Raw genomic sequence first — 20,671 nt, 5'->3', positions numbered from 1 at the left:
CTTTCCAAGGGCTATGATGGATTATCACGGTTGACGTCATCAGACCATTGGTGCTATCCTTGATCTACGTGGACATGCCACGCCCGACGTCGTCCGACCGTGTGTCCCGTTTAAAGGGCCTTAATGTCATGCCACGTCAAACATCGTGTTACCGTGCGTTCTCTCTAAGGGCCATAGTGGCATGCCAGGTCCAACCGTGTGTGTTGTCCAATGGCCATGGTTGCATGCGACGCGCGACATCATTCGACCGTGTGTGCTGTCCAAGGTCCATTATGTCATGCCACGTCTAACATCGTCCGACTATATGTGCTGTCCAAAGGAGATGATGACATGACACATTTGACGTCGTCCGCTTGTGTGTACAACCCAAGGTCTATGATGGCATGTCAGGCTCGACGTCGTCCGATCGTGTGTGTTGTCCAAGGGCTACGCGAGCATGCAACGCCCGACTTCGTCGGACCGTGTGTGCTGTCCAAGGGCGATAATGGCATGTTACACGTAACTTCATCCATTCGTGTATGCAGTAAAAGGGCAATAATGGCATGCCACGCCCGAGGTTGTGTGACCGTGTGTGCTGTCCAATCGCTATGATGACTTTTCACGCCCGACAACGTCCGATCATGTGTGCTTTCCAAGGTCTATGATGGCATGCCTTGCCCAATGTCATCCAACCATGTGTGCATTCTAAGAGATACACGGGCATGCCATGCCCGACGTCGTCCAACCTTGTGTGTTGTCTAAGCGCTATGATGGCAGGACACGCCTGACATCATCCAATTGTGTGTGTTGTCCTAGGGCTATGAAGGCATGCCACGCCCGACATCGTCCCATCGTGTGTACTGTCAAAGGTTCATGATGTCATGCCAAGCAACATGTCATCAAACACTGTGTGCTTTCCAAAGGTGATGATGGAATGCCTTGCCTGACGGCATCCGTCTCTGTGTGATGTCCAAGGGCAATGATAGCATGCAACGCCCGACGTCGAGAAGCCGTGTGTGTTGTTCAAGGGCTATGATAACATGCCACTCCTAACATCGTCCAATCGTATGTGTTTTCGAAGGGCTATGATGGCATGCCACGCCCGACATCATCCTACCGTGTGTGCTTTCCAAGGTCTATGATGGAATACAACACCCGACGTCGTCTGACCGTATGTGCTTTCCAATGGCGATGATGACATTCCATTCCCAACATGGTCCATCTGTGTGTGAGTCTAAGATCTAGAAAGGCAAGCCACATCCGATGTTATCCGATTGTGTATCCTGTCCAAGGCACATGATCGCATGCCACGCCCAATGTCGACCGACCGTGTGTGCAGTTAAGTACTCTGATGGCAAGCCACGCCCAATGTCGTCCGATTGTGTGTGATGTCCAAGGGCTATGATGGCGTGCCACGCCTGATGTCATCCGATCTTTGTGTACTATCTTAGGGCCATGATGGTATTCCACACCCGACGTCGTCTGACCATGTGTGCAATCAAAGGACCATTATGTCATGCCAAGCCTGACATCATCCGTCCATATGTGTAGATCAAGGGCGATGATGGCAAGTCATGCCCGACTTCTTCCGACCGTGTGTGTTGTTCAAGGGATATGATGACAGGCCATGCCCGACGTCATTCAACCGTGTGTGCTGTCCAAGTGCTATGATGTATGCCACGCTTGACATCCTCCGATCGTGTAGGTTGTCCAAGGGCTACTCATGAATGCCACACCCAACGTTGCCCGACCGTGTGTGAATTCCAAGGGTGATAATAGTATGCCACACCCGACGTCGTCTAACCGTGTGTGATTTCCAAGGGCCATGATGACATTCCACGTCCGACGTCGTCCTACTGTGTGTGCTTTCCAAAAGCGATAATGGTATGCCACACCCGACATCATCCCTCTATGTGTGCAGTCCAAGGGCCATGATGACATGCCACGCCCAACGTCGTTCAACCATGAGTGTTGTCTAAGGGCTATGATGGCATGCCACACACGACGTCGTCGATCGTGTGTGTTGTCGAAGGGCTACGCGGGCATGCCATGCCCGACTTCATTCTACCATGAGTGCTGTCCAAGGGCGATGATGGCATGCCACGCCCGACATTTTACGACCACGTGTACTATCCACAGGTGATGATGGAAAGCCACGCCCGACATCGTTGATTCTTATGTGCAGTACAAGAGTGATGATGGCCTGAAAAGCCCGACGTCGTTCGACCATGTGTGCCTTCCAAAGGTGATGATGGCGTGCCACACCTGACATCATCCGTCTCTATATGTAGTTCAAGGGCAATGATAGCATGCCACGCCCGACGTCGATTGACCGTGTGTGTTGTTCAAGGGCTATGATGACATGCCACGCCTAACGTCGTCCAAACGTGTGTGTTGTCCAAAGGCTATGATAACATGCCACGCCCGATGTCATCTGACCATGTATGCTTTCCAAGGGCCATGATAGCATACCACGCCCAACATCGTCTGTCTGTGTGTGCAATCTAAGGACTAGAATGGCATGCCACACCCGACATTGTCCGACTATGTGTCCTATCCAAGGGCCATGATGGCATGCCATGCAAGATGTCGTCCAACCGTTTGTGCTGTCCAAGGACTTTTATGGCATGTCACGCCCGCCGTCATCCTTCCGTGTGTGTATTCCAAGGACCACACGGGCATGCAACGCCCGACTTCATCCGAGCTGTGTGCTGTCCAAGGGCGATAATTGCATGCCATGCCTAATTTTGTTTGTTCTTGTGTGCGGTAAAAGGGAAATGATGGCATGCCACGCCCGACGTCGTTCGTCTGTGTGTGCTGTGCAAGGGCTATGCAGGCATGCCACTCCCGACATCATCTGATCGTGAGTGCTGTCCAAGGGTATGATGGCACGCCACACCCGACGTGGTTCGATCTTGTGTGCTATCCAAAGGATATGATGGCATGCCAAGGCCGATGTCGTCGAATTGTATGTACTTTCCAAGGGACATGATTGCATGCCACTCCCGACGTCGTCTGACCATCTGTACAGTCAAAGGACCATTATGGCATGCCACGCTTGACATCGTCCGTCCGTGTGTGCAGTCCAAGGGCGATGATGGCATGTCATAACCGACTTCGTCCAACTGTGTGTGTTGTCCAAGGGATATGATGACAGTCCATGCGCGATGTCGTCAAACCGTGTGTGCTGTCCAAGGGGTATGATGTAATCCATGCCCGACATTGTCCGACCGTGCACGGTGTCCAAGGGCTACTAAAGCATGCCACACCAGACGTTGCCCGACCGTGTGTGCAGTCCAAGGGCGATAATGACATGCCACACCCGACGTTGTCTAACCATGTGTGATGTCCAAGGGCCATGATGCATGCCACGTCCCACGTCGTCCGACTGTGTGTGCTTTCCAAACACGATGATGGCATGCCACGCCCGACATGATCCGTCTATGTGAGCAGTCCAAGGGCTGATGGAATGCCACGTCCAAGGTCGACCGAACATGTGCTGTCCAAGGGATATAATGACAGGCCACACCAATCGTCGTTAAACAATAAGTGTTGTCTAAGGTCTATGATTGCATGCCACATACGACGTCGTCCGATTGTGTGTGCAGTCTAAGGTCTATGTGGGCATGCCATGCTCGATTTGAATCGATCGTGTGTGCTTTCAAAGGTCGATGATGGCTTGCCACGCCCGACGTTGTACGATCATGTGTACTATCGACGGGCGATGATGGAAATCCACGCCTGACATCGTTGATTCGTATGTGTAGTATAATAGGGATGATGGCATGCCAAGCCCGACAACGTCCGACTGTGTGTGCTTTCCATAGGCGATGATGGCATGCCAGCCCGAATTCATCCGTCTATGTGTGTAGTCAAAGGGTAATGATGGCGTGCCACATCCAAGGTCGACCGACCGTGTGTGCTGTCTAAGGGCTATAATGACATTCCACACCCAACATCGTTCAACAGTGAGTTCTGTCTAAGGGCTATGATGGCATGCCACACATGACGTCGTCTGATCATTTTTGCTGTCGAAGGGCTACGCGGGCATGCCACACATGACTTTGTTCGACTGTGTGTGCTGTCCAAGGGAGATGATGGCATGCCACGCCCGACATTGTACGACCATGTGTACTGTCCACAAGCGATGATGGAAAGCCACGCCCAACATTGTTGATTCTTATGTGCAGTACAAGAGCGATGATAGAATGCAAAGCCCGACGTCGTCTAACCCTGTGTGCCTTCCAAAGATGATTATGGCATGCCACACCTGAAGTCATCTGTCTTTATGTGTAGTCCAAGGGCAATGATAGCATGCCACGCCCGACGTCGATCGAACGTGTGTGTTGTTCAAGGGCTATGATGACATGCCACGCCTAACGTCGTCCAACCGTGTGTGTTGTCCAAAGGCTATGATGGCATGCCACGCCCGATGATATCCGACCGTCTGTGCTTTCCAAGGGCCATGATGGCATACCACGCCCGACTTTATCCAACCGTGTGTGCTTCCCAATGGCAATGATGACATGCCACGCCCAACATCGTCCGTCTGTGTGTGCAATCTAAGGGCTAGAATGGCATGCCATACCCGACGTTCTCCGACTGTGTGACCTATCCAAGGGCCATGATGGCATGCCACGCCACATGTCGTCCGACCGTTTGTGCTGTCCATGGACTTTGATGGCATGTGACACCCGCCGTCCTCCATCCGTGTGTGCTTTCCAAGGACTACATGTGTGCTGTCCAAGGGCGATAATGGCATTCCATGCCTAATTTCGTTTGTTCGTGTGTGCGGTAAAAGGGCAATGATTGCATTCCACGCCCGACGTCGTCTGACTTTGTGTGCTGTTCGAGGGCTATGCTGGAATGTCACTCCCGACATCGTCCGCTCGTGTGTGCTGTCTAAGGGTTATCATGGCAGGCCATACCCGACGTCGTCCGATCGTGTGTGCTGTCTAATGGTTATGATGGCATGCCACGCCCGATGTCGTCCGATCCTATATATTGTCGAAGGGACATGATGCCATGCCACGCCCGACATCATCTTACCATGTGTGCAGTGCAAGGATAATTGTGGAATGCCACGCCTGACATCGTCCGTCCGTGTTCGCAATCCCAGGGCAATGATGGCATGTCATACCCTACTTCGTCCGACCGTGTATGTTGTCCAAGGGATATGATGACAGGCCATGCCCGACGTCGTCCGACCGTGTGAGCTGTCCAAGGGCTATTATGAAATCTAAGCCCGACATCGTCCGACCGTGTATGTTGTCCAAGCGCTACTCCGGCATGCCACACAAGACGTTACCCGACCGTGTGTGCAGTCCAAGGGAGATAATGGCATTCCAAACCCAACGTTGTCTAACTATGTCTGATGTCCAAGGGCCATGATGGCATGCCACGTCGGACGTCGTCCGAGTGTATGTGCTTTCCAAAGGCGATGATGGCATGCCAGGCCCGACCTGATTCTTCTATGTGTGTAGTCCAAGGGCTGATGGCATGCCACGTCCAAGGTCGACAGACCGTGTGTGCTGTCCAAGGGATATAATGACATACCACGCCCAAAGTCGTTCAACTGTTATTGCTGTCTAAGGTCTATGATGGCATGCCACACACGACGTCGTCAAATCGTGTGTGCAGTTGAAGGTCTACGTAGGCGGGCCATGCTCAACTTTATTTGATTGTGTGTGCTTCCAAAGGGCGATGATGGAATGCCACACCTGACGTTGTACGACCATGTGTACTGTCCACGGGCGATGACGGAAAGCGACGTCCGACATCGTTGATTCGTATGTGCAGTATAAGAGGGATTATTGCATGCCATGTGCGACGTTGTCCGACCCTGTGTTCTTATTAAAGGTGATGATGGCATGCCACATCTGACGTCATCGGTCTATGTATGTCCAAGGTCAATGATAGTGTGCCACGCCCGACGTTGACCGACCGTGTAAGTTGTTCAAATGCTATGATGACATGCCACACCTAACATCGTCTAACCGTGTGTGTTGTCGTCCGACCGTGTGTACTTTCCAATGGTTATTATGGCATGCAAAGCCCAACATCGTCCGTTTATGTGTGCAGTCTAAGGGCTATAAAGGCTTGCCACGCCCAATGTTGTCCAATTTTGTGTCCTGTCCAAGGGCCATGATGGCATGCCACGCCCGATGTGGTCCAACCGTGTTTGTTGTCCAAGGACTTTAATGGCATGTCACCCTCGTCGTCGTCCAATCATATTTTGAATCCATGGGCTGCGCAGCTCGACTTCGTCCTACCTCTGTGTTATCCAAGGGAGATAATGTCATCCCACTCCCAACTTCGTCCGTTCGTGTGTATAGTAAAAGGGCGATTATGGCATGCCACTCCTGATGTCGTCCGACTAGAGTGTTGTCTAAGGGCTATGATGGCATGCCATGCACGACGTTGTCCGACCTTCTGTATAGGAGAAGGGCTATGCGGGCATGTTACGCCTGACTTTGTTCTACCATGCGTGCTATCCAAGGGTGATGATGGCATGCCACGATTAACATTGTTCTACCATGTGTACCATTCACACGCGATGATAGAATTCCACGCCCGTCATCATTCATTCGTGTGTGCAGTACAAGAGTGATGATGGCATGCCACGACTGACGTCATCCAACATTGTGTGTTGTTCAATGGTTATGATGAGAATGCCACGCCTGACATCATCTTACCGTGTGTGCTGTCCCAGGGCTATGATGGCATGCCACGCTTAACATCGTCTTAAAGTGTGTGTTGTACAATGGCTATGTGTGATTACCACATCTGATATCGTCCGACTATGTGTGTCGTCCAACGTCCATGATGGCATGCCACGCGTGACGTCGTCCGTCTCAGTGTGATGTCCAAGGGCAATGAGAGCATGCCACGCCCGACATCGAGCGGCCGTGTCTGTTGTTCAAAGGCTATGATAACATGCCACTCCTAACGTCGTCCAACCGTATGTGTTGTCACAGGGCTATGATGGCATGCCACGCCCGACATCATCCTACCGTGTGTGCTTTTTAAGGGCCATGATGGCATACAACGCCCGACGTCGTCTGACCATATGTGCTTTCCAATGGCGATGATGGCATGCCATTCCCAACATGGTCCATCTGTGTGTGAGTCTAAGAGCTAGAAAGGCATGCCACACCCGACGTTATCTGATTGTGTATCCTGTCCATGTGCCATGATGGTATGCCATGCCCAATGTCGACCGACCGTTTATGCTGTCCAAGGACTTTGATGGCATGTCACTCCCGTCGTCGTCTGACCGTGTGTTTAGTCTAAGGGCTAGGCAGACATGCAACGCCCGACTTCGTCCGACCTTTGTGCTATCCAAGGGCGATAATGGCATACCACGCCCAACTTCGTCCGTTCATTAGTGCGGTAAAAGAGCGATGATGACATGCCATGCCTGACGTCGTCCGACTGTGTGTGCTATGCAAGGGCTACGCAGGCATGCCATGCCTGACGTCGTTCAATCATGTGCTATTTCCAAGGGCTATGATGGCACGCCACGCCCGACATCGTCCGACAGTGTGTTGTCCACAGTATATGATGACAAGCCATGCCCGACATCGTTTGATCTTGTGTATTGTCCAAGTGCCATGATTGAATACCACGCCCGACGTTGTCCGATCGTGTGTGAAGTTAAGTACTCTAATGGCATGCCACGCCTAAGATCGTCCGACCGTGTGTGCAGTCCAAGGGCGATAATGGCATGCCATGCCCAATATCGTTTGACCGTGTGTGATGTCCGAGGGCCATGATGGCATGCCACGCCCGACGTCGTCCAACTGTGTGTGCTTTCAAAAGGCAATGATGGCATGCCACGCCTTACATCGTCGGTCTGTGTGTGCTTTCCAAAGGCGATGATGGCATGCCACGTCTGAGGTCGACCGACTGTGTGTGCTGTCCAAGGCTATGATGACATGCCACACTCAACATCGATCAACTGTGAGTGTTGTCCAAGGGCTATGATTGCATGCCAAGCACGACATAGTGCGACCGTGTGTGATCTCAAAGGTCTACGCTGGCATGCTACGCCCAACTTCGTTCGACCGTGTGTGCTGTCCAAGGGCGATGATGGCATGCTACGCCCGATGTTGCCCGACCATGTGTCCTGTCCATGTGCGATGATGAAATAACATGCCAAACATCGTTCATTCGTGTGTGCAGTGCAAGAGCGATGATGGCATGCAAAGCCCGAAGTCGTTAGACCCTGTTTGTTGTCCACGGGCTATGATGGCATGACGCGCCCAACGTTATCGGACCGTGTGTGCTTTCCAGAGTCCATGATGGCATACCACGCTCGACATCGTCCAACCGTGTGTGTTTCCCAATGGCAATGTTGGCATGCCACGCCCAACATCGTCCGTCTGTGAGTGCAATCTAAGGTCTAGAAAAGCATCAACACCCGACGTTGTCCGACTGTGTGTCCTATCAAAGGTCCATGATGGCATACCACGCTTGATGTCGTCCGACAGGTTGCGCTGTCCAAGGACTTTGATGACATGTCACGCCCTCTATTCTCTGACCATGTGTGCTTTCCAAGGACTACGCGGGCATTCAATGCCTAAATTCATCCGACCTGTGTGCTGTCCAAGGAAGATAATGGAATGCCACGGCCAATTTCGTCCTTTCGTGTGTGCGGTAAAACGGTAATGATGGCATGCCACTCCCGACATCATCCGATCGTGTGTGCTGTCAAAGGGCTATGATGGAAGGCCACACCTTATGTCGTCCGGTCGTGTGTGCTGTCCAAGGGCTATGATGGCATGCCACGAACAATATTGTCCGATCTTCTGTACCGTCCTAGGGCCATGATGGCATGCCACGCCTGACGTCGTCTGACCATGTGTGCAGTCCAATGACCATTATGGCATGCCACGCCTGACATCGCACGTCCGTGTGTGCAGTCCAATGGCAATAATGGCATGCCACGCCCGACATCGTCTGACCGTGTGTGATGACCAAGGGCCATGATGGCATGCCATGCCCGACGTCGTCCAACTGTGTGTGCTTTCAAAAGGCGATGATGGCATACCACGCCCGACATCGTCCATCTGTGTGTGCTTTCCAAAGGGGATGATGGCATGCGACGTCTGAGGTCGACCGACTGTGTGGGCTGTCCAAGGCTATGATGACATGCCATGCTCAACATCGATCAACTGTGAGTGCTGTCCAAGGGCTATGATGGCATGCCAAGAATGACATAGTGTGACCGTGTGTGCTCTCAAAAGTCTACGCTAGCATGCTACGCCCAACTTCGTTCGACCGTGTGTGATGTCCAAGGGCGATGATGGCATGCTACGCCCGACGTTGCCCGACCATGTGTCCTGTGCACGTGCGATGATGAAATAACACGCCAAACATCGTTCATTCGTGTGTGCAGTGCAAGAGCGATGATGGCATGCAAAGCCCAAAGTCGTCCGACCCAGTTTGTTGTCCACTGTCTATGATGGCATGACGCGCCCGACGTTATCGGACTGTGTGTGCTTTCCAAAGTCCATGATGGCATACCACGCTCGACATCGTCCAGCCGTGTGTGCTTCCCAATGGCAATGTTGGTATGCCACGCCCAACATCGTCCGTCTGTGTGTGCAATCTAAGGTCTAGAAAGGCATCCACACCCGATGTTGTCCGACTGTGTGTCCTATCAAAGGTCCATGATGGCATACCACGCTTGATGTCGTCCGAGAGGTTGTGCTGTCCAAGGTCTCTAATGACATGTCACACCCGCTATTGTCTGACCATGAGTGCTTTCCAAGGACTACGCGGGCATGCAATGCGTGACTTCATTCGACCTAAGTGCTGTCCAAGGAAGATAATGGAATGCCACGGCCAATTTCGTCCGTTCATGTGTGCGGCAAAACGGTAATGATGGCATGCCACTCCCGACATCTTCCGATCGTGTGTGCTGTCCAAGGGCTATGATGGCAGGCCACACGAAATGTCGTCCGATCGTGTGTGCTGTCCAAGGGCCATGATGACATGCCATGCCTGACGTCGTCTGACCATGTGTGCAGTCCAACGACCATTATGGCATGCCACTCCTGACATTGCACCTTCGTGTGTGCATTCCAAGGGAGATAATGGCATGCCACGCCCGATATCGTCTGACTGTGTGCGATGACCAAGGGCTATGATAGCATACCACGCCCGACATCGTTCGACCGTGTGTGCTTTCCAAGGGCTATGATGTAAGCCACGCCTGACATCCTCCGACCGTGTATGTTGTCTAAGGGCTACTCAAGCATGCCACACCCGACGTTGCCCGACCGTGTGTGCAGTCCAATGGCGATAATGGTATGCCACACCCGACGTGATCTAATCGTGTGTGATGTTCAAGGGCGATGATGGCATGCCACGTCCGACGTCATCCTACTGTATGTGCTTTCCAATGGCGATGATGGTATGACACGCCCGACGTCATCTCTCTACATGTGCACACCAAGGGCGATGATGGCATGCCACGTCCAAGGGATATAATGACATGCCACGCCCAATGTCATTCAACTGTGAGTGTTGTCTAAGGGCTATGTTGGCATGCCACACACGACGTCGTCAGATCGTGTGTGCTGTCGAAGGGAGATGATGGCATGCCACGTCCAAGGGCTATAATGACATGCCATGCCCGACTTCATTCGACCGTCTGTGCTGTCCAAGGGCGATGATGGCATGCTACACCCGACATTGTACGACCATGTGTACTATCCACGGGCGATAATGAAAAGCCATGCCCGACATCGTTGATTCTTATGTGCATTACAAGAGTGATGATGGCATGCAAAGCCCGACGTCGTTCGACCCTGTGTACCTTCCAATGGTGATGATAGCATGCCAAACTTGACGTCATCCGTCTCTATGTGTAGTTCAAGGGCAATGATAGCATGCCACGCCCGACATCGTCCGTCTGTGTCTGTTGTCCAAAGGCTATGATGGCATGCCACACCCGACGTCATTCGACTGTGTATGCTTTCCAAGGGCCATGATGGCATACAACGCCCAACATCGTCCGTCTGTGTGTGCAATCTAAGGGCTAGAATGGCATGCCACACCCGATGTTGTCCGACTATGTGTCCTATCCAAGGACCATGATGTCATGCCACGCCCGATAACGTCCGACCGTTTGTGTTGTCCAAGGACTTTTATGGCATGTCACGCCCGCCGTCGTCCGTCCGTGTGTGATTTCAAAGGACTACAAGGGCATGCGACGCCCGACTTCATCCGACCTTTGTGCTGTCTAAGGGAGATAATGGCATGCCACGTCTAATTTTGTTTGTTCGTGTGTGCGATAAAAGGGAAATGATGGCATGCCATGCCCGACGTCGTTCTACTGTGTGTGCTATGCAAGGGATATGCAGGCATGCCACTCCCGTTATCGTCTGATCGTGTGTGCTGTCTAAGGTTTATGATGGCAGGACACATCCGACGTCGTCTAATCATGTACGCTATCCAAGGGCTATGATGGCATGACACGCCCGATGTCGTCGATTTGTATGTAATGTCCAAGGGAGATGATGTCATGCCATGTCAGACGTCGTCTGACCATGTGTGCAGTCCAAGGACCATTATGGCATGCTACGCCTGACATCGTCCGTCTGTGTGTGCAGTCCAAGGGTGATGATGGCATGTTGTACCAGACTTCGTCCGACCGTGTGTGCTGTCGAAGGTCTATGATGGTATGCCACGCCCGACGTAGTCCGAAAGTGTGTGCTGTCCATTGGCTACGCAAAACTGCCACACCCGACGTCATTCGACAATATCTGTTGTCCAAGGGCCATGATGGAATGTCGCGCCTGACGTCGTCTAACTATATGTGATGTCCAAGGGCCATTATATCAAGCTACGCCCGATGTCGTCCGACTGTATGTGTTGTCCAAAGTCTATGATGGTATGCCACTCCCAACGTCGTCCGTGTGTGTAAAGTACAAGGGCTATGATATAACTCCACCCGAAACGTCCTCTGTGTGTGTCTGCAGTAAAAGGGCGATGATGGCATGCCATGCTCAACGTCGTCTGACCGTGTGTGCTGTCTTCTGGCTATGATTACCTGCCACACCCGAAGTCGTCCAATTGTGTGTGCTGTCCAAGGGCTATGATAGCATGCCACGCCTACGTGCTCCTACCTTGTGTCTTTTCAAAGGGCAGTGATGGAATACCACGCCTTATTTTGTCTGACCGTATGTGTTGTCCAAGGGCGATGATGGCATGCCACGCCGAACATTGCTCATTCGTGTAAGGGCTATGATGGCATAATATGCCCGATGTTGTTTGACTGTGTGTGTAGTTGAAGGGCGATGGTGACATGCCACGCCCGACAATGTTCGACCGTGTGTGCTGTCCAAGGGCTATGATGGCATTCCACGCCCGATGTCTTCTGACCATGTGTACTGTACATAGGCGATGATGTCATGCCATGCCAGACATCGTTCAGTCGTGTGCGCAGTACAAGAGCGATGATGGAATGCAAAGCCCGATGTCCTCCGACCCTGTGTGCTTTCCAAAGGTGAAATTAGCATGTCTCAGTTGACGTCATCCATCTTTTTGTGCATTCAAAGGGCAATGATACCATGCCATGCCCGACATCAATCGACCGTGTGTTTTGATCAAGGACTACGCGGGCATGCAACACCCGACTTCGTCCGACCTGTGTGCTGTCTAAGGGCGATAATGGCATGCCATGCCAAATTTCATCCGTTCGTGTGTGCGGTAAAAGAGCGATGATGGCATGCCACGCCCAACGTTGTTCGACTGTGTGTGCTGTGCAAGGGATACTCAGGCATTCCATGCCCAACGTCATCCGATGGTGTGTGCTGTCCAAGGGTTATGATGGCAGGTCACGCCAAACGTCGTCCGATCGTGTGTGCTGTCCAAACGCTATGATGGCATGCCACGCCCGATGTCGTCCGATCCTGTGTCTTGTCAAAGGTCCATGATGGCATGCCAAGCCCGACGTCGTCTGACCGTGTGTGTAGTTAAGTACTATGATGGCATGCCATGCCTAACATCGTTCTTCCGTGATTGCAATCCAAGGGCGATGATGGCATGCCTTACTAGACTTCGTCCGACCGTGTGTGCTGTCCAAGGGCTGCGCAGGCATGCAACGCCCAACTTCGTTCGAGCTATGTGCTGTCCAAGGGGGATTATGGCATGCCACACCCAACTTCGTCTGTTTGTTTGTGCGGTAAAAAGGCAATGATGGCATGCCACGCCCGACGTTGTCCGATTATGTGTTTTATCCAAGCGCAACGCAGGCATGACACGCCCGACGTTGTCCAATCGTGTGTGTTGTACCAGGGCTATGAAGGCAGGACATGCCCGACATCGTCCGAACGAGTGTGTTGTCCAAGGGATATGATGACATTCCATGCGCGACGTTGTCCGATCCTTTGTATTATCCAATGTCCATGAAGGCATGCCACGCCCGACGTCCTCCGACCATGTGTGTAATTAAGTACCATGATGGCATGCCACGCCTAACATCGTTCGACTGTGTGTGCAGTACAACGGCGATAATGGCATGCCATACTCGATATCGTCTGACCGCGTGTGATGTCCAAGGGCCATGATGGCATGCCATGCCCGATGTCATCCGACTATGTGTGCTTTCCAAAGGCGATGATGGCATGTCACGCCTTACATCATCCGTCTGTGTGTGCAGTCAAAGGGCGATGATGGCATGCCACGTCCGAGGTCGACTGACTGTGTGTGCTTTCCTATTGTATGATGACATGCCACGCCCAACGTCGTTCAATTGTGAGTATTGTCCAAGGGCTATGATGGAATGGTACGCTTAACGTCATTCAACCTTGTGTGCTGTCCAAGGGCTATGATGGCATGCCACGCCCGACGTCGTCTGACTGTGTGGGCTATCCAAGGGCTACGCAGGCATTCCACGTCGTCTGACCGTGTCTGATGTCCAAGGGCCATGATGGAATCCAACCTCCGATATCGTCCGACTATGTGTGCTTTCCAAAGGCGATAATGGCATGCCACGCCTGACATTATCCATCAATGTGCACTGTCCAATGGCGATGATGGCATGCCACGTCCAAGGTTGACCGACCGTGTATGCTATCCAAGGGCTATAATGACATTCCATGCCCAACGTCGTTCAACCGTGAGTGCTGTCTAAGGGCTATGATGGAATGCCACGAACGACGTTGTCCGACCATTGATACTGTCGAAGGGCTACGTGGGCATGCTACGCTTGACTTCGTTCGATCGTGTGTGCTGTCTAAAGATGATGATGGCATGCCAGTCCCGCTGTTGTACGACCATGTGGATTGTCCATGGGTGATGATGGAAAGCCACGCCCAACATCGTTTATTCGTATGTGCAGTACAAGAGCGATGATGGAATTCCAAGCCCGACGTCATCCGAACCTGTGTGCTTTCCAAAGGTGATGATGGCATGCCACGCCTGACGTCATCCATCTTTGTGTGTAGTCCAAGGGAAATGATAGCATGCCATGCCCGACGTCGACTGACCGTATGTGTTTTTCAAATGCTATGATGACATGCCACGCCTAATGTCGTCCAACCATGTGTGTTTTCAAAGGGCTATGATGGAATTCCACGCACGATGTCGTGAGACTGTGTTCTGTCGAAGGTCTACGTGGGCATGCCATGCTCGATTTTGCTCGATCGTGTGTGTTGTCCAAGGGCGTTGATGGCATGACACGCCTGATGTCGTATGACTATGTGTACAGTCCACGGGCGATGATGGAAAGCCACACCCAACATCGTTCATTCGTATGTGCAGTACAAGAGCGATGATGGAATGCCAAGCCCGACGTCGTCCTACCCTGTGTGCTATCCAAAGGTGATGATGGCATGCCAAGCCCGATGTCTTCTGACCGTGTGTGCTTTCCAAAGGCGATGATGGAATGCCAGGCCCAAAATCGTCAATCCGTGTGTGTAGTCCAAGGGCGATGATGGCATGCCACGCCTGACGTAGTCTTACCGTGTATTCTTTCCAAAGGCGATGATGGCATGCCACGCCCGACATCGTCCATCTGTGTGTGCAGTCCAAGGGCGATGATGGCATGCCACGTCCGACGTCGTCAAACCGTGCATTCTGTCCAAGGGCCATAATTGCAAGCCAAGCCTTATGTCATCCGACCATGTGCATTTTCCAAGGGCTATGATGGCATGCTACGCTCGACGTCGTCCGACAGTGTGTGCATTCCAAGGGCAATGATGGCATTCAATGTCCGACGTCGTCTAACCGTGGGTGTTGTCCAAGGGCTACTCTGGCAATCTACACCCGACGTCGTTCGACTGTGTGTGCAGTCCAAGAGCAATGATTGCATGCCACGCCCAATGTTGTTTATGCGTGTGTGCTTTCCAAGGGCGATGATGGAATGTCACGCCTTACATCGTTCATTTGTGTGTGCAGTACAAAAGCGATGCTTGCATGCCACGACCGATGTCGTCAAACAATATGTTTTGTCCAATGGCTATGATGACATGCCACGTGCGACGTTGTCCGACGGTGTGTGCTGTCCAAGGGTTACTCTGGCATTCCATGACCGATGTCGTCTTACCATGTTTGCAGTCCAAGGGCGATGATGGCATGCCACGCTCGACGGTTTCATACCATGTGTGCTTTCTAAAGGCGATGATGGCATGCCACGGCCGACAAAGTCAATGTGTGTGTGGAGTCCATGGGTGATGATGGCATGCTACGTCTGACATCATTGGACCGTGTGTGCGGTCCAAGGGCCATAATGGAAAGCCAAGCCCGACGTCATTCGACTGTGTGTGCACTCCAAGGGCGATGATGGCATGCCACCCTCAACGTTGTCCGGTCGTGTGTGCAGTCCAAAGGCTACTCTTGCATTCCACGCCCGACGTCGTCTTGAACGTGTGTGCTGTCCAAGGTAGATGATGGCATGAAATGCCTGACATTGTGTGACTGTGTGCGCTTTCCAAACGCGATATTGGAATGTTAGGCCCAACATTGTCCATCTGAGTGTGCAGTCTAAGGGAGATGATAGCATGCCACGCCCGATGTTGTTTTACCGTTTGTGCTTTCCAAAGCAATGATGGCATGCCACGCAAGACATCATCCATCTGTGTGTGTAGTCCAAGGGAGATGATGGAATGCCACGCCCGACGTCGTCCGACCGTGTGTTCTATCCAAGGGCTGCTCTACCATTGTACGCCCGACATCATCCAACCGTCTGTGCAGTCTAAGGGCAATGATGGCATGCCACTCTCGACGTCGTTTGACCGTGTGGCTTTCCAAAGGAGATGAGGGCATGCCACGCCCAACATCGTCCATCTGTGTGTGCAGTCCAAGGGCGATGATGGCATGCCACATTCGATGTCGACCGATTGTGTGTGCTATCCAAGGGCTATGTTGACATGCAATGCTTAATGTCATTTAGCCGTGTGTGCTATCCAAGCGATATGATGGTATACCACGCCCGAAATCTTCCGACCGTGTGTGCTGTCCAAAGGCGATGATGGCTTGCCACGCCTGACGTTGTCTGACCATGTGTACTGTCAAAGGACGATGATAGAATGCCACGCCCGACATCGTTCATTCGTGTGTGCAGTCCAAGGGAGATGATGGTATGCCACGTACAAGGTCCACCGATTGGGTGTTCTATCCAAGGGATATGATGACATGCCACGCTTAAGGTCATTCAACCGTGTGTGTTTTACAAGGGCTATGATGGCATGCCACGCCCGACATTGTCCGACCGTGTGTGCTATCCAAGGACTTTGATGGCATGTCACGCCCGTTGTCGTCCGACCATGTGTGTTGTCCATAGGCTACGCGGCCCGACTTCATCAGACATATGTGTTGTACAAGGGCGATAATGGCATGCCACTATCAACTTCGTCCATTCGTGTGTGCGGTAAAAAGGCGATTATGGCATGCCATGCCCGACATTGTGCGACTGTGTGTGCTGTCCAAGGGCTACGCAGGAATGCCACCCCCGATGTTTTCCGATCGTATGTGCTGTCCAAGGGCTATCATGGCAGGCAACACTCGATGTCGTCCGATCGTGTGTGTTTTCCAAGGGCTATGATGGCATGCCACGCCCGACGTCGTCCAATCCTGTGTACTTTCCAAGGGCCATGATGACAGGCCACGCCCGACGTCGTCCAATCCTGTGTACTTTCCAAGGGCCATGATGACAGGCCACGCCCGACGTCGTCCGAGCGTGTGTGCAGTCGAACGACCATGATGGCATGCCACGCCTGACATCTGTTGTCCGTCTGTACATTCTAAGTGCGATGATGGCATGCCATACCCCACTTCGTCCAACCGTGTGTGTTGTCCAAGGTCTTGGATATAGGCCACGCCCGATGTCATCCGACCGTGTGTGCTCTCCAAGGGCGATGATGGCATGCCACGCCCGACATTTTTCGACCATGTGTAACATTCACGGACGATGATGGTATGCCATGGACATCATGTTTGTTCGTGTGTGGAGTATAAGAGCGATGATGGCATGGAAAGACTGACGTCATCCGATATTGTGTGTTGTTCAATGGCTATGATGAGACTTCCACGCCCGACATCGTCTATCTGTGTGTGCAGTCCAAGGGTGATGATGGCATGCCACGTTCGACATTGTGTGACCGTGCGTGCGGTCCAAGGTCAATTATGGCAAGCCACGCCATCTGTCGTCCGACCATATGTGTTTTCCAAGGGCTATGATGGCATTCTTAGCCCAACGTCGTCCGACCATCTGTGCAGTCAAAGGGCGATGATGGCATGCCACGCCCGACGTTGTCTGACCCTGTGTGCTTTTCAAAGGCGATGATGTAATGCAAGGCCCAACATCGTCCATCGGTGTGTGCAGTCCAAGAGCGATGATTGCATGATACGCCGTACGTCGTCTTACCTGTGTGCTTACCAAAGGCGATGATGGCATGCCACGCCCGACATTGTCCATCTATATGTGCAATCCAAGGGCGATGATAACATGCCACATCCGACGTCGTCATTCCGTGCACGTTGTCCAAGGGCCATAATGGCAAGCCACGCCCTATGTCGTTTGACCATGTGCGTTCTCCAAGGGCTATGATGCCATGCTACGCTCGACGTCATCCTACTATGTGTGCAGTCCAAGGGCGATGACGACATGCAACGTCCGACTTCGTTCGACCATGTGTGCTGTCCAAGGGCCACTCAGGAATTCTACGCCCGACGTCGTCCGACCGTGTGCGCAGTCCAAGGGCGATGATGGCATGCCACACCCAACATCATTTGACCGTGGGTGCTTTCCAAAGGCGATGATGGCATGCAACGCCAAACATCGTCCATCTGTGTGTGCCGTCCAAGGGCGATGATGGCATGCCACGTCCGTGATCGACTGACTGTGTGTGCTATCCAAGGGCTATGATGATATGCAACGCTTAACGTCATTCAACCGTGTGTACTATCCAAGGGCTATGACTGCATGCCACGGCTGACGTCGTCTGACCGTGTCGGCAGTCCAAGGGCGACGCAGGCATGCCACACCTAATTTTGTTCGACCGTGTGTGCTGTCCAAAGAAGATGATGGCATGCCACGCCCGACGTTGTCCGACCACGTGTACTGTCCAACAGCGATGGTGGAATGCCACGCCCGATGTCGTCCGACATTATGTGTTGTCCAATGGCTATGATGATATGCCACACACGACATTGTCCGACCGTGTGTGCTGTCCAAGGATTACTCTAGCATTCCACGGCCGACGTAGTCCGACCATATGTGCAGTTCAAGGGCGATGATGGCAAGCCACGCCCAACGTCGTCATACCATGTGTGCTTCTAAAGGCGATAATTGCATGCCACGCCTGAAACAGTCCATCTTTCTGTGGAGTCCATGGGCGATGATGGCATGCTACGTCCGACATTGTCCGAGCGTGCTGCGGTCCAATGGCCATAATGGCAATCCAAGCCCGACGTCGTTTGACAGTGTGTGCATTCTAAGGGCGACGATGGAATGCCATACCCGATTTCGTCCGACCGTGTGTGTTGTCCAAGGGCTATGATGGCATGCTAAGCGTGAAGTCGTAAATGTGTGTGTGCAATACAAGGGCAACTATGGCATGCCCAACCCAACGTCGGCCGTATGTTTGTGCTGTCCAAGGGCTATGATGGACTTCAAATCCCGAAGTCGTCAAATCATGTGTGGTTTCCAAGGGCTATGATGGCATGCAACTCCCGACGTCATCCGACCGTGTGTCTTGTCAAAGGGAAATGATGAAATGCCACGCCCGATTTCATCAGACCGTATGTGTTGTCCAAGAACGATAATGGCATTCAAAGCCCGACATAGTCCGTTCGTGTGTGCAGTCCAAGGGCGATGATGGCATTCATCGCCCTACATCGTCCAACGGTGTGTGCTGTCCAAGAGCCATGAAGGAATTCCACGCCCGACGTCGTCCGATCGTGTGTGCTTTCCAAAGGCGATGATGGCATGCCACACCCAACATTGTCTGTATGTGTGTGCAGTCCAAGGGCGATAACGGCATGTCATTGCCGACATCATCCGAACGTGTGTGCTATCTAAGGGATAGGATGTTATCCCACGCCCGATGTTGCCCGACCGTGTGTCCTATCCAAGGGACATGATGGCATGCCACGCCCTACGTCATTTGACTGTGTGCTTTCCAAGGGCTACGCGAGCATGCCACATTCTGACTTTGTTCGACCGTGTGTGCTGTCCCAGAGCGACGATGACATTTCATGCCCGACGTAGTCCGACCATGTGTTTTGTCTAAGAACGATGATGGCATGCCATTCCCAACATTGTTCATTCATGTGTGCAGTACAAGGGCGATGATGGCATGCAACGACTGACGTCGTTTGACCGTGTGTGTTGTCCAATGACTATGATGACATGCCTCACAAGATGTTGTTCGACCGTGTGTGCTGTCCAAGGCTATGATTGCATGCCACGCCCCACGTCGTTTGACCGTGTGTGCTTTCCAAGGAATATAATGTCATGCCACGCCCGATATCATCAAATCGTGTGTGTTGTCCAAGCGCTATGATGACATGCCACGCCCAAAGTCTTCAAATCGTGTGTGATGTCCAAAGGATATGATTGCATGGCACACCATACATCGTCCGATCGTGTATCTTGTCAAAGTGCAATGATGGAATGCCACACTCGATTTCGTTCAACCATTTGTGTTTTCCAAGGGCGATGATGGCATGCACGTCGGACATAGTCCGTTCATGTGTGTAGTCCAAGGGCGATGATGATATTCAACACCCAAGATCGTCCGACCGTGTGTGCTGTCCAAGGGCCTAGATTGTATGCCACGCTCAACATCGTCCGACCGTGTGTGCTTTCCAAAGGCGATGATTGCATGCCACGCCTTACATGTCCGTCTGTGTGTGCAGTCCAAGAGAGATGATGGAACTCCATGCCCGACATCAATAGAGTGTGTGTGCAATTAAAGGGTTAGGATGGCATGCCACGCCCGACGTCGTCCGACCGTGTGTCCTATCCAAGGGGTATGATGGCATGCCATTCTTGACGTTGTCTGGCTGTGTGCTCTTTCAAAGGGATTCGCGGGCATGCCACGTCCTGACTTCGTTCGACCGTATGTGCTGTCCTAGAGCGATGATGGTATGCCACGCAAGACGTAGTTCAGCCACGCACGACATTGTTCTTTCGTGTGTGTAGTACAAGGGCGATGATGGCATGCCACGACTGACG

This window comes from Solanum pennellii, chromosome 2, assembly GCF_001406875.1.
Source record: "Solanum pennellii chromosome 2, SPENNV200".
Classification (NCBI taxonomy): domain Eukaryota; kingdom Viridiplantae; phylum Streptophyta; class Magnoliopsida; order Solanales; family Solanaceae; genus Solanum; species Solanum pennellii.
The sequence above is the reverse complement of the archived record's forward strand: the minus strand, read 5'-3'. Positions refer to the sequence as shown.